Below are 12,675 nucleotides of genomic sequence, written 5' to 3'. Positions count from 1 at the left end.
ATTTCAAATGGCCTTAGAAAGTTGATCAGTGTTACCATGCACTTTTCATGGATGGAAATGGAGGTATGATAAAACCAGTAACTTACCCAATCTCAGATGACGAGAGATAGGCAAACAATCAATTTTCACTGTGTGAGTGTTTTTATCAAGGCTAAGTGAGAGCTATCAAAGAACACACAGGAAAATGGTTCCCATTTCATTCACGATATGGTTCTCCAAATGGCTCTATTACTGACCTATATCTATGATTATAGACATCTATAGCTTTTGTGGTTTGGTTTTGTACTACATCAGCATACATGCCCTAGTATTCTTAAAAGTACTCCCATCTTTCATCCCATCTTTTCCCACTTACATTAAGAAAAGATCTTGTTAAATTTCTTCCTTACTTCAGCTATTTTGTGATTGAGTATGAAAGAAGAGGTGTTCATTCATTTATGCTAAGAAGTATTTTTAATATTTTGAACTTGCAGAGGAGGGATGAGTGCTGTCAGTGTAGATTGCTGGTTTACTGCCTGCCCAGTTTGGTTTATTATTCTCATTTCCATTAATCTTTGTTTTAGCAGACACCAGGATAAGAGAAATCAAACAATAAGCAGGTAAGGCTACAAAACATTTCTCTGTGCAAGCCAGCCCCTTTTTTGGATAAACCTTTCCGGTCACTGAGAGGCTGCACTGAAGGGAACCATCTGAATGACTGAAATCTGCGAGGAACCACACAAGGGGTGTGTAGTACAGCACACTCACCCCACATTTCCTGCAAGCCACGGGACACCATTGCCCTTTGATAAAAAGAAGACGACACCCTTCGTAGTGTAAGCTACCTTGCGCTAAGCTTTAAAAGCCAAAAGGCCCAGTCTGTGCCAAAAAGAGAGCAAGAGACATGAACACTGGTAACGGGAGAGATTCTGGCGACGGCTGCAGAAGGGCACAGGAGCTGCTCCTACGGAAATCCATTTGAGCTAAGCCTCACCCAGCAGCTGCCAACACAGCTCCAGGAGAGAACGCAAAGCATTAGCTGGCAGATTTATGTGTGCACCTCAGCAGCCGTCATCCTGATCTCCTCTAGTTTGGAGAAGTAGTATTTAATATCCCTTTACTTGTTCGGACATAATCATAATGCATTTGGCTACTTTGTTTAATTAAATAATAGCAGGCAATATTAAAGAATAGACATGTAAAGATGCTGTGCAAGTGTTACTTATTGCAGACATAAACGTGGTCAATCCAGTCTTAACCTTGCTAAATTCTTGGTTCTGTGACCTGTGTTGAAGATTTCTATAGTTAAATTTTTCACTGTGTGGAAAAATTACTTTTTCATTTGATTTTAAATTTACTGCCTTTTACTTTAACTCTGTCTCCTTTTATTCTTTTATTACAAGATAATAGGATTGTAAGTTGTGGTCTACTAGAGTGCTTGTTTATAGATAAACATAGAGCAAGAATCACTGCTGTCTTCTATGATCACAGTCATCTATGATTGTCATCTATTATTGACAGCATAATATACTAGCTCAAAAAATTTTCTAGATTCCAAGTGCTACTGGTTTGCAACATTATAATTGCTTCTTGTAAAATCACACACATTTATATCATTCAGTAGAACAGACATATACATATGCATCTGCTGACTAGAGATAAATACATACATCCTCCTTGATATGCTCTGAAATTATCAACAAGACATAAATCAGGTTGAATGTTTTGAACAAATGTAAAAATTTTGATTAAAATATATATAAACAGAGTTATAGGTTTAGAAGTAATTGTTTTTATCAACCTCCCATTGATAGAATTTGTGGCTGATACTGATCTAAGCAATAGTTAAATAATGATATGGATGATGGCGATGAAACTTATGGCGCAACTCTTGTGAAAATGTCTTTCTTATCTGCAAAATTTTCAGTCATCGTGTTTTACTTTCATCAACGCTTACTGTAAACGTGCTAAAAAATCAAATGGGTTATTAAAATGAAAAACAATTTCCAAATACTATTTTATGAGTTCTGACATTGTCTTGGGTATTGTTCACAAACTACAGTCTGTATGCTACACGCACAGACAGTAACAGGAAAAAAAACAACTTTGAGAAATTGAAACTGGCTACTTATTACACGAGTAATCCAACTAGTAAATCTGTTTTCAAAGTAAAATCAACAAAAAACACATGAGCAAAAAGCCCTAAAGCAGGAATCTCTAGCGCAATCCATGACGATGACAGTACATGTTTATTATGCAGGCATCAAAACTGCAACCGCAGCTGCAGTTACCGCTTGGTTCTCTGCTCCTCGGGAACACGCTGCTTCATGATAACACATGACAAGTAGCTACAGCATCTCAGGAACTTTACACCCCTTAAGACTCTCAAATTCCTGTGTGCTGGGTGAGGAAACGCTCCCAGATTTTTACTGGGGTTTTAGGTAGCTCCAGCAGACATGGACATGGTGTTCCTGTCGCAGTATTTGGTTCTGCCAACGTGGCAGAAAGGAGCGCTCCTCGTGAGCACTGGGAAATTGAATAAATAGCGATACCTTCATTTCACTTTTACAAATAATAATGTGAAAAAGGAATAGGAAGAAGACTAATGAGAGTCACCCATTGCTCTCTGCTTTCACCACTATTTTATGAAAAGTAAGACAATTACATTCACAGTAAAAAAATGTTATATAAATGGATAATAAAATGTCGCAGTATTTAATTTTATAAACTTACAGGAATGTTAGTAAGACATAAGCAAACCAGTGTTTCAGAAACCTGTTTTGTAGAAATTATGTGTTGATTTATGACATAAGAGGTGAGATATAATCTGACGATGTTCTATGGCTCATGTCAAGTCATTTCTTTGCCACTGAGATAACATACCATATGATTTAGCTAAAGAGCTATCTTCTTTAGACTTGAGATTCATAAATTACTAACAATGTTTTTTCTTTATTTAAAGTAGCGGATGTTTGAATAATAGATATTCCTAATACACACATTAAGCGCTGACGTTACAAAAGCAAATCTTAGTACTATTTCGTCCTTTATTTTTATCTCACCCCACACACCAGCACATGTGCTGGTACAGACTGCAGCTTACAGTGTGACCCACCATAAAGTCTAGATCTTGTGAAATCCATGTGACTATAACAATAGAAAAGATCCTCTTTTACCTTCCATTGTGTTTTGGTGACATTGCATAGGCATATTTAGATTCTTATTAGCAAAAGGATCAGTGACTGTATAGATGAGAAGTACTGTTTTAAAGCAAATAATAGAAGTAATTTTAATACTAACTTCTTCAGAACATGACTGTCAGATTCAAACAATATTTCCCCGTCAAGTAATTATTTCACTTCAAGAGATGTAAAATATGATCTCTGTCCTTAACGAAAAATTAATTCAACTGCACAAGTGAATTACTTGCACTTAGATCAAACCACATATTTTACTATACATTAAAATAATTAACCAACAAAGCTTTCCTCTTCATTACACACAGATCATCCCAATGGAGACCAATAGAAATCCAATTGGTATCTTAGTGCCTGTTTTATTTTCTTTGATCTTTCTTCACCAGTTGCAAAAGTGATGCTTGAGTAAATACCAATTCTATAACTGATTTGCCCAAATTTGAGCTGCTGCACATCAGCAATTATCCTTGAAAAGTCGATGGGAAGGAAATAGAAAGTATGTGGCTTGGAGACTGACAGACAGCTACATGAACATAGGGTGGAAGAGAAGCTGAATAAGCTCAGTCTGGCACACCGTGGTACCTCTGGATGTCGCTGCTGGTATGTACAGCCACTGCTGCACACAGCATCTCAACAACCTTTCTTTGGGATCCATTGCAGCTGCATAACTCATAATGCAGCCTTAGAAAAGTATACCTTGCTCATTTTTTCTAAATGTACCACTATCCCATACGGGAAAACAATACTAGTTGCACACTGCAAGTTAGATGGGTTGGACAACAGAAATACAGAAGCTTACGTTGGGTTTTTTTTGTGGCTTTGTTGCTGTTTGGATTTTTTTTTTAAATACATCTCTGAGCCCAGACGTTTTTCCTGTAATTGTTTGGCTTCCCCCTCCCTCAAAAAAAAAAAAAAAAAGACAGTGTTTTAATGTCCTTTTCAAATGATGAAAACTAGAACTGAACCAAACGTTTCAACGATGTTGGTCTCGCAATTACCACATACAAGGACAACATCTCTGTGTTTCTTCTGTGTACTGCCTTCTTCTGTGTGCTCTGCTTTACAAGACTAACACTGATTTTTGTCCTACTCCCATGTACTTTGTTATACAGCATAACTGCATTTCATCTCTTTGCTAAAAAGACGGTCTCTACCCTCCCTGCATGTACAATGTTCACCTTTTTTCTTGAACTGATGTTCTCTTAAGCCATTGGTCCTTTATTTGTGGTTAGAATAAGAAGTCCACAACAATCACCCATTTGCACTCACAAAGTATTAGCCAACATCAGCCTTATTTTAGACACATGGAACTTCCCTTGTCTTTATAGCAGTTAGTAATTCGTCTACACTTGGAGCAGCTGTTTATCATACTTTATTTTTTTGCTGGTGGATAAAAAGTAGTTATCTTTGCTATATTATGAGCATGTCATTAAGCTCTTTCTAAGCTGTGGAGCACTAGTATTTATTAGTAGTTTCCTTGCATTACCACTGACAGTATTATTCTTCAGCTCTGGACATAGGCCCATGCCAAAGTTATAATTCTTTCATTCCCCGTACACTGAAATCCACAGCCAATACGTTTTTCCATTCACATCTTTAGCTTTCCTCATCAGTCAATAAAACCAGATTTCAGGAGATTCTTAACTGCTCTCAAAGGCAGGGCCAGGTCTGTACTTTGACCATCATTTAATTTACTGTGTATTTTCTTCTGCAAAGTGTCTCAAATATAGTAAATAGAGAAATTAATATATAGCATTTAGTTCCATGTTTTTCAGTACTATACCTACAAAAAAGGTCTGCTTTAGACCATGCTTGCTTCCTTCTCCAAGAGTCTTCTCCCATATGGCACCAAACAACTTTTTGTTTATTCAAATTTGTATTATATACTCAGCTTATACTTGGTATCTTATTGTTGATTTAATTGTCATAATTATATATTCAAGCTGAATTAATAACACAAATACCCCTTCATCAGAGGAGAGATCATGAGCATGTTGACACACACATTGCAGCTGGATGCACATGGCTTAAATGACACAGGACCCACGTTCCCTGAGTATTTTCCAATGGGCCAATACATTTGGGGGCTCTGCCTCAGTCCCACTTCACTGTCCAGGAATCTGGGCTACTCTCCCCTATAGGCAAGTCATCTCCCCATAAAATAGTGTTTATCCCCAGTGGCTTTCCCTGAAATGCCTGAGCCTACACAGTCAAACCAGTTCCAAAAGTGACCGTCAGTATTTTTTCCAAAAATAAACTAACGCAGTCACTTTGGGGGTTCTTGAGTTAGATATTTAATATAAAGTAAACCATTTAAATAAATGCATGCAGAAATACCTGAAAAGCAGTGGGATAACTAAGGAAATTGAAGTTGTATTTCTAATTTAAAACAGTGCATTTTTTTCAGAGTAATGAGTATATAATTAAAACTGTCTTTTTGTCCTTGCCCATGGCAGGGGGGTTGGAACTAGATGATCTTTAAGGTCCCTTCCAACCTAAACCATTCTATGATTCTACGATTCTAAGTTCTGTGACATCTGCTGAAACCAAGGTGTGCTTCTGATCCTGTAGCGTCCTTATTGGACTAAGTCCGATAAAAGTAGGAGCCAAGGAGAGCGAAGCATCACAGGACAGCAAACCTGAGCGCTTGCTAACACCCATAGGGCAGGTATTGCCCTCCCACGCTGCTTCCAGCTGCACAGTCCTACACCTACCTGGTGGTAGCTCGGCACTCATCGGGCCCCACTGTGAGCTGTCGTGGCCTATGACACCAGCAAAATGTATGCAGTGATATTTTGGGGGAGCTTTTTGTTTTATTTTGTACTGTTCTGGCAAGCAGGGGAGACGATGCTTCTGAATTGCGTTCCAGTGCCAGCCCCAGAGCCAGCACAGAGGAGCCCTGGAAGGACACAAGTGCCAGCAGAAAGAGCCAGGAGGGAGGGAGCAAGACACCCTCGGTTAGTCCCAGCTCCCTTCAGAAGCCTTTCTGTGTCATCAGGCAACCCACAGAGCCCGCTACTCACGTGTTACACACGCTCGATTTACTCGTACAGGACTCCTTAGCTAGGGACAGGCCTCCCCTGACACGCACAAAACAGCAAGCCAGCTTTCTCTGGGTCTTGGCTCTGCAACTTCTAGGCGGTGAAGAGCTACGAGCTGTAATTCATAACCTCTTCCACCCTCCAAACATCACGTCTAAGACAGCAGTGTTTATAGAGAAAGGGAATATCGTTCAGTCTATCGAATGATAGAGCTGAGAGCAACCCAACAAGCTTTTAGCTCTGCAAGTCTAACCTCGCTTCTGAAACAAAACAGCAGAGTTCCAGCTGAGGGCAGCTTGTACACAAATCTTCTGGTTTCAACCAGCTGAGGGCAGCTTGTGCACAAATCTTCTGGTTTCAACCAAGTTACACCACACAATTAGCTGGAGACAAAGGGCTGAGCACAGGAGATGTAAGCAGAGTGCCAGAAAGGATAGTAGGGAGACAGCAATAAAGTTGTCACCCCCTGTGGGATAAAGAGGTAATTGTCACCTTTGGAACAGTGAGAGGAGAGGAGAAGGCAGAGGGTGATTAAAATTAAATTGCTTCATAAAATCAACAATGCTCCTGAATCCGTGATTTTATATCCGTAGAGCGCTGTGGATAAAATGTTTCTAGAACATTTGATCAATGCAGACCCAGTGTCTGCTGCTTTCAAGCCTCGAGACTATTTTCAGACAAGGTGTTTCTGTCAAAATTGTCAGGATTGAAGATTTAAATTTGAAATATTTTATGATCCAAAGGGATTTCTTTTCCCTGCCTGTTTTCTCTCTTACGACAATTTCTAAAAGATTTGAGTAACGGAACCCTGGTGTCTGGAGAGCAGCAGCAGCAGCAGAGCAGCTCAAAGAGCAGGTGTGAAGCACAGCTAAAAACCTGGTTTTGGCACACATTTTCTAAATGAAGCAATAGCGCCATTCTCATCTAAACAGATACTTGTGTTCTAGCTAGACAGTGCAGGCATAGAACAGCAGGAAAAAACGAACATGCTGTCTTCTAAGCATTAAATATCTGTCTGTGCCACAGGAATAATGCTTGAAAAATATACTAGCAAATGACTAAGTTTCCCAAACATGAAAACATGGGTTATGGAGAAAGTGGGGAATAAGGAAGATAGATTGATGGAACAGAAGTGCCCAGAAAAAAAAATTCTGGTAATCATGACAGTGATGGAAAAGAATGAAGAACTGGCATTCATCAAATCCTATAATTTTGGATCTAAGAGACACTCATCAAAACTACTAGGACATCAGTCTACAACAGAAAAAATCAGTGACGTTTTTCATGTTGTTCCTTTGTACAGCAGGTAGTGAGCTTCTGGAATTTTCATTGAGTGGGGTTTGCTTATTTTTTTTTTTTTTTTTTTTTTTTACAGAGGACTGGGAAGCAAACCAGTCTACTGACTTCACGGGACACTTCATATATTCTTATTTATTCTGTGGTGAACTCTGGGTAAACAGAAAGGTAAATGGAATCAGCTTTATCTCAGGGTTCAGGAAACATTCACAATTTTTTGAATAGGTTACAAAAGCTACTTCAACATGAGCAAAGTATGGGATAAGGAGATGTACAGGTTCACATCAGAGGCCATTTAGAAATAAAGAACACAGGAAAGACATATAAAAGTAACTTTTTTTCTTTCTTTTTTTTTTTTTTTTTCAGGGTAAAAACTGTTCTGGGCAAAATTATCCAGCAATTTTAACAAAAAGGATGGGCTTGGTGCCTCATATTTGCCAAAAGAAGATGTGTTAACAACAGCTGATGCAAGTAGTCTGGGGAATGGGCCAGTTGGGCTCTTTGCTTTGGCACAAGACAAAAGGCTTACAGAATAAGTAATAGAGTTTCTAGAAATTAAAAAAAAAAATAAAAACCCTGGTTCCTTTACTGTGAACCTTCTTGAATTACAATCATTTCCCAAAACCAATATTCCTCAAAAAAATGGCTAAACCATGCATCTCCGGATATCATGACAGGAATGAGAAAGTTGTACCCCATAGCTGGGCTGGAAGAAATGGCAAGTGAAGACTAGCACCTTAAATTTCAGATTTTGGGAAAAGGTGATCAAGTATAACAACACCTTTATGTGCCTGTCATTCACATACATCCCAAATCTAGCATCGTGTGAAAATACAAAGTACTGTAAGCCTTACCATCATGATTTCATCATGCTGCCACTTAATTCCTTTCTAAATAAAGACTTCCAGTCCATTCAGTCTCATCTTCATAGGAGAGGGGATTTTTTTTTTTTTCTATCTCCACTCTCTAAAGCCCTTTTTCAACTGTCTTATTTATTTCCTGAAGAAGGCTATCCATAACTGAAACACAGATGCTCTTGCTGTGCAGAAGGGTGCCTCTATTTCTAACTAATACTTTGCTACCCGAACTTTACCATATATGGGGCAGAACTTCATCTCTTTTCTGCGGGAACCAGATCGGGAATGGACAGAATTTCTTTGGATGAAATTTCTTCCCTTCATCTCAGCAGCATCCACTGTCATCAGTTGTAGGTGCACGGAAGCGTGCTGTTGCCAGCACAATGACATGAGATAAGACCAGACTATGCTGTTCCATTAGATTAGCATTTAGATGCATACACACAATTTTGTACAGCTATGCTGAAATAAGACAGCACAATCATAGCATTTTTTTCAGCACAGCAAGCAAAAGTATGATTAGTGAACATCTGATCACTCTGTTTTACACACAGAAGCAAATCTAAGGGAATAATGTTCCTGACAAGGTACCGGCAATTCATAAGCAGGTGAAGATGGGGGGAAAAGGGATACTAGCCAGGAAACCATGCATCAAACTACTGCGCTTGCTGGCCATTGTAGGTGAAGAAAAAAGAAACCTTTATGCTTTCACAGAATCACAGAATGGGCAGGGTTGGAGGGACCTCTGGAGATCATCTAGTCCAACCCCCCACCAGAGCAGGGTCACCTACAGCAGGTTGCACAGGACGGCGTCCAGGCGGGTTTTGAATGTCTCCAGAGTGGGAGACTCCACCACCTCCCTGGGCAGCCTGTTCCAGTGCTCTGCCACCCTCAAAGTAAAGAAGTTCCTCCTCATGTTTAGATGGAACTTCCTACGCTCAAGTTTGTGCCCTTTACCTCTTGTTCTGTCACTGGGCACCACTGAAAAAAAGACTGTTCTCATCCACCTTTGTCAGTCATTAATGTGCTTTTACACATTCAGCTCAGCTTATGATTAACACAAGGCAGAGCAGGCAGGTGCTCTTTTTTGTCATTGTTTCTTGCCATATCATTTGTATCCAATGATAGAGCTTTTTTGCTACGTGAGCCATCTCTCCCAGTGCCCATATAAGCAAGATCTTTGTTGGCTGTCTAAAACATGGTTATTGTTTGTGGTCTTAGGTTTAAAAGCAGGGGGAGACAGAAATTAAAATGAAACATACACACCTGACAAATTTTTTTGCAAATTTTTCTGAATACTTTGGAAACAAAATGACAGGCATTGCAATTGTTTGCAGCAAACACTTTCAAGTCTGGTGATACATGTAACTGAGTGCTGACTACTAATATTTAGCCAGTTTCCTGATCTATGGCTGGCCTCTGAAGCATGAGCAAAATAACCCCTTTATTCTTGACTCAATCTCCTTCAGATGTGTGTAAAAACATTGATGTAAACAACCTGTCTTTCAGGGTGGCGTGAGAAGAGGAAATAGTCTGAAGCACTGGGACTAGGAACCCAAGCCCTCTCCAGTGTGTATTAAAAAGTAAATATGAACTGCTGAGGTGATGTGCAGAATTGTTCTTTTGAGGTTGAGTCCCTGATGATTTCAGTTTCTAGTTCTGTGTGTCTGTAGAAACAGCATAACAGCACATTATATTTCACCACCACAGTTTTTTTTTTTTCACTGCTTTTTTAAGAATGAATCAGAAGAGATGGCATAAAGCCTTTTGAGGACACCGCATTAAGCAGCAGCGCTATCTCTTCAACAGTGCAATTTCAGTTGATGTTCTGAAGTAATTTCTTCCATTTTCTTTAAACTACATTAATCCCAGCAGAGAGCACAACTGCACAGGCTGTATTTCATTTGTTCTGATGATGACCCGAAAGACTGCAAGAGCCACTACCTCCTCTCCGCGCACTTCTTCCTGCCCAGGCTCTGTCACGTTGGCTGGACGCGGGAGATTACTCTGTTTACGGTGTTCTTTCTAATGAGCAGGAAGCCGTCGTTATTAGTGAGGTCTTTGCATCCAAAGTAGAGCCCACTGGCATTGTTCACGTGCAAGTGCTGAGCACAGCGTCTTCAGACTATTATCTTTCTAACTGAGCAACTTTAATTCAAAACTTTCTTAATGAGAAAGGAATTTTTTTTTTAAAAAAAAAAGGCACAAAGACCAGGCAGCTTTATGAATCTCCTTTTAAGTATGAATAGGATGATTCTTGCTACTGGCTAGAGAAAAGGCTATGATAGGAGACTCATTCCCAGAGTTATATGGCTACTCTACATCTGAAAATTCCCCTGCAGGCAGAAGTGCGGGCTGATGCCGATCAGAAAAGAGTATTTAGAATCAGCTAAAAGGCTGGGTTTTTGCTGAACAGCCATCCGTGCCTAGAACATAAACATCCCCCCTTTAGTCAGAACAAGCTCTTACACAGGAACTCAAACCGTTTTTTTCAATATTTATGAAATGTTTCTAATGACTAGAGGATTTTAAACCTTTCTGTGGCAAATCACTTAAGGCAGCTTGAGGCACACAGGAACCATCCAGGACATTAACTTTTTAATATATATTTCCCAGTGACAGTCACTGAAATGGGACAGTTTTCCATTTCATAATGGAACAACAATAATCGTCATTCATCTAAATTTACAGCAAGCTTCTAACAGCCTTTTATTTTAGCCCAGTTGTAGTTTTGGCTTTATTGACAACTGTCAGAATTACTGTGACGTTTAAGATGGCTATTTCTGTAAAGCAAAAAAGCCTAGGCTAAAATATTTCTAATCCTGGGACTCTTAGAATTACTTTTCTTTAAATTTTCAGATTTTGTCTATATTGCTTTCCATATCAGAAAGCACTCTTGAAGACAGCTATGTTTGATGATAATGAAGTAGATGTTTCATCCTCTTCCACTTCTTTAGCGCTGCATCCCTCCAGGTGATGCTTTCATCAGCATCAAATTCTGACCGAAAGCTGCAGAGAAGAGCATTAGCGTTGCTGGGCACGGAGATTTGAACAGGCTTGGCAGTGGCAGGAAGGAGGTCTAACCAATATATTCTTCATAAAATCAAATTCGGCCCTTTTCATTGTCCATTTTAATCCTTCAGGCTGTTCTAACCCGTGCCAACAGCCTGCAGAGAATCAGTGAGATATAACTGGCACAGGTTTGAAACTTTAAAGGTTCTCTATTTATATCCTTGTAGCGGTTTTACTGAGGCAAGGCAGCAGTCTCCACGTTCTTCAGAAAACAGTCAGATCCACAGACATTGGAAGAGGCTCATTTCGGTTGCTGAGTTGTGAGTGATCAGCGTCATATACCATTAGATCCTACACAGCATAACGGCTTCCCAGCTGGCATATATCAGAGCTCTCAAAGGTGTAGCTTTCTTCAGACTCCATAAGGCAACGCTCAGAGTAATGGCGTTACTTTGGGATCACTTTTCCTACATTTTCAGAACGCTAAAGTTAAGGCTTACTGGTATTTAAACATCTTCCCACCGTGATGGATGCTTTAAAACCCATTCGGGAAATACTTTTTTGTTTCAAATACATTTTCTACCTAAAATTAACTTAAAATCAATGTCATACTAAAAATTTGAGACATATCTAGAACGGACAGTCACTTAACAGAGAAACGGTGTATTTTTTGAAGAAAGATACTATTTGTAAACTCTTCAAGATTCCCCATGGACATGATGGTGGACATGAAAACAAGGCAACAGATAATATTGCCACCCCTTAAGTCACACTAGCTAATTTGCAGAAACAAGAAGAAATGCAATTTGTTAGTGAAGTGAGTCCTCTTTTTGCTTTTCTCCTAACTCAAGGCAGTGTGCAAAGTCCAGTTAATGACATGAAATAGCTCAGGGTTATACATCGCTCCGTCTTTTTCCCCCCAGCATTCTCACACCCAAAATGGTATCTACACCATGTCATGCAGACTAATTCACTCAGGCAAGTGAACTGGTAAATCTACACAGGAAAACATGATTGGTTTGAGTCTGGAAGTACAATCAGATTCCCAGGCTATGAAGGTTGGTCTAGTGAATCCCTTCTTGGGGATTAGACAGACACAATTAAACTGCTTCTGGACAAAAAAAAAAAAATATTAAAAAATTGCATGTATCTTTGAGGTACTTGTCTCAGTTCTAGATTCAAGAGGAGCACAGGCAGAATCAGTCAGTAAATTTGGAACTGGAAGGGAATTACTACACATCAAGGCATTTGCAAGGGGCTGCAAAGGCTCATATCTAAGCCTTTTCTTAGAGT

The 12,675-nt window shown here is 39.4% G+C and overlaps 1 protein-coding gene across 1 annotated transcript in view; it reads right to left on the bottom strand.

Annotated features, from left to right (window-relative positions):
* Positions 1-12,675, bottom strand: part of GABBR2 (gamma-aminobutyric acid type B receptor subunit 2) — a gene marked incomplete at both ends in the record, with an annotated part of 498,060 nt that overhangs the window by 209,952 nt on the left and 275,433 nt on the right. The gene's annotated exons all lie outside the window — the stretch shown is intronic.

Source organism: Vanellus vanellus (genome assembly GCF_965231255.1).
Source record: "Vanellus vanellus genome assembly, chromosome: 2".
Taxonomy (NCBI): domain Eukaryota; kingdom Metazoa; phylum Chordata; class Aves; order Charadriiformes; family Charadriidae; genus Vanellus; species Vanellus vanellus.
This window is presented reverse-complemented; position numbering and strand designations above follow the sequence as displayed.